Raw genomic sequence first — 2,758 nt, 5'->3', positions numbered from 1 at the left:
GGAACCCAGGCTCCCAGCGACCCCCGGATACCCACTCCCGGGCCGGGCTGGTATTGAGATCAAGGCGTCCAGGATCAAAAGATCACCACCTGCCCGCCTTCCTCCGCACCTCCAACTGGCGAGCAGGAGGACCCCAATCCACCCACCGACCCTGACCTGGTCATGGCGTCCAACTCCGGCCTGGCGTGAGGACCCCCGACCCGCGCGAGGTGAGGGGTGGGCTGGGACGGAGGGCGAAAAGTCATGCCAGGCCAGCTGAGGAGCGAGGAGGGAGATCCAGTTCGAACTGGGGAGGGGGGACACAGTTTGATTGTCTTTGGCCCTCTGGCACGCACCCTCAAGCTGTATAAGGGGTGGGAGACGCCCCCAGGGTTAGCGGAGGCTACTCTTGGGTCCCCAATCAGGTTGGCAGCCCCAGAGCACAGGGGGGAGGGCTTAGGGGCAGCCAGGGGACCCTGCCACCCTAGCGCAGAGAACAAGGCCGGCCTTGGGCCAGCTGGAGCAGCAACCCTGCCCTGGGGGCTTCTGGGAGTTGTAGTCCCCCTCTCAGGCTCGCCAACCCCTTGGGTCTCAGACCCCAGCACTCCTCTCCTGGCTGATAGGAGCCTCCGGAAGGAGGTGCACTGGGACTGGAGATTGCTGGGGGTCCCCCTCTGCCCCCAAGCACTGTCTAGGAGCAGCAGGGGCTGTGACTAGAGAAGTCTCCCCAAGACTCAGTGGTGTGGGCTTGGTTGGGGGGTGGGGCAGTCACACAGTTCCTTGGAGGTGTCTCTGCACAGGCTCAGAGGAGATGGCCCCTGCCTTGGTCCCGAGAGCTCTTGGGAGAGTAACGTGAGGAAGAGAAGGGAGGCTTAGGGCTTCTTGCTTGGCTGGAGTATGCCCTGTCCCAGGGCTGTTGGAATTTGGTTTCAGGGGACACTGAGGTCCTCTTAGGAGCTGAGAGGGAGGGTGTCCCTGACGGTCAGGGAGTTTGGAGGGTGTCTCTCTGGAGCAGGGAAGCCAGGATCAGCTTCTATCTGTCTGTCCAGCTTCCTTCCTTCCGGGTTTTTCTGACACCCCCTCCTTCCTCCTCCTTCTGTCTGTCTGCTGCTTGGGGTGCGGGTCTGTGTCTGTGTCTGGGGGGGCCTCTGCTGCATGGAGGAAAAGTGTTATTCTGGGAGAGGTGAGCGGGGCATGTGATTGGGCCCTGGGAAAGGGGCTTGGAGGCCCCCTTGATCTTTGGCCTTGGTTTCCTGTTTTACCTAGGAAAGCTGTCTTCACACAGTGTCTGCTGTAACCCTGCTGATGTCTCTGGAGGAGGGCAGCTCTCTGAATAAGACCTGCAGGGTGGGTGGGCTTCCGCTTCCCTTGCTCTCCCCCGGCCTCAGCCTCTCCAAGGATCAGCCACTTCTTCTGGGCTGGGGCTGCCTGGCTTGTCTGCTGCCCCCCAGCACTGGCTTGGCTGCCTTCTCTAGGTCAGGACCGTGATTTCATGGCCCCAGGGGAAGAGCATGTTCAGGCCCTGTCTTTCTGGTATCAGCTCTGAGGCGCCTGCTGCTAGAAGCCTCAGGACAGGATGAGAATGGGAGAGAAAGGTAAGGAGCAGGGAGGTCTGGTATCAGGACGGAAGGTGCTGCCCTCCCTCAGCTGATCAGGCTCCTTGGCCTTAGAGCACCAGGCCTGGAAGATCAGCCTTCTGGCCACTTCCCTCTGGAGGTTCTCTGCTAACCTGTGTTGCTCCAGATTGGGGTGGGGCAAGGGCTAATGTTGGGGAGCACTCTCTACTGAAGGAGAGAATATATATAGTCTTGGATCCAGAGTAACCCCTGTGTTTGGGCTAGCACGGCCCTCACGCTGGACACGGCTTCTGGAGGGCCATATGGAGACTCACAGTGAGTCTCCAGGTACTGAGGTTGAGGGTCCAGGTGGGAAGAGATGACAGAGTCCCGGAGAGGGACTAGTGTTTGTGATCACAACAGTGATGATGTGGGACCTAGTGAACTTGGCTTTTTGAGTCTGTGTTGGGCACTCATGCTTTCTTTGGATAGTTTCTGCCTCCCAGTTTCTGGGTACGTGAATTAAACAGGAGCCCTGGGCTGGGGACTCAACTTCCATGAACAGGCAGGGCAATAGCCTTCTGGGCACAGGCCTAGTGGGTGGCAGTGTCGACTCAGCAAGGCTGGAATGCCTGGCACCTGCTTTAGATTAAAGGAGATGCCTGCAAAGGGGGCTGCCTGCCTGCAGGGGGAGGGGCTGGGATGGAGCTCCGTGGAGCCCAGGAGTTGGGTGGAAGGAAAGGACCAGGGTTGCAGGCAGCTCTGGCAGGAGTGGAGGGAGCCACCCAGAACAGCAGCCCCACCTCCAGGGAGTCTAAGGCGGGAACTGGGGGCCCTCCACACGGCCTCTGGCGCCACAGGCTGCCACTCTGTCCCAGCGCCCTGGGGGGGCAGCTGCGGGGAGCCAGGGTGTCTGGGTGTCCAGTCTGCTCAGGACTGGAAGAGGCTTCCAAGGAGGTGGGGTGTGCTTTGGGGTTCTCCTTGGCCTGATGCCACGTTGACTCTTCTAGGGGCTCCTGGGTTGCTGGTAGTGAGGCACCCCAAGAGCCTGGGCACCCAGGGGTGCCGGAAAACAGCACCCTTTCCCAGTGCCAGGAGCCCTGGGCTCTGCTAGGTTGCCGACTTGTGGGGGAGGGGGCAGAGGGGATGACACCGTGGGAAAGTGGGCAGCCGTGGGAGCCAAGCGGGTACAGGCTGGGTGCCGCGGGCAGGGAGCCTCTGCC

General features: G+C 61.0%; 1 protein-coding gene across 1 annotated transcript in view; it reads left to right on the top strand.

Annotated features, from left to right (window-relative positions):
* Nucleotides 1–221: 221 nt before the first annotated feature.
* BCL9L (B-cell CLL/lymphoma 9-like) overlaps nt 222–2,758 on the top strand; it is a 28,349-nt gene continuing 25,812 nt past the window's right edge. The window contains exon 1 of the mRNA XM_010830650.1: nt 222–1,574. The gene's annotated coding sequence lies outside the window, so the exon portion shown is untranslated. The remainder of the gene's footprint in view (nt 1,575–2,758) is intronic.

Source organism: Bison bison, unplaced genomic scaffold (genome assembly GCF_000754665.1).
Source record: "Bison bison bison isolate TAMUID 2011002044 unplaced genomic scaffold, Bison_UMD1.0 scf7180017864518, whole genome shotgun sequence".
NCBI classification, from domain to species: domain Eukaryota; kingdom Metazoa; phylum Chordata; class Mammalia; order Artiodactyla; family Bovidae; genus Bison; species Bison bison.
Note: the sequence above shows the minus strand (reverse complement) of the source record. Positions and strands in the feature narration are given on the sequence as shown.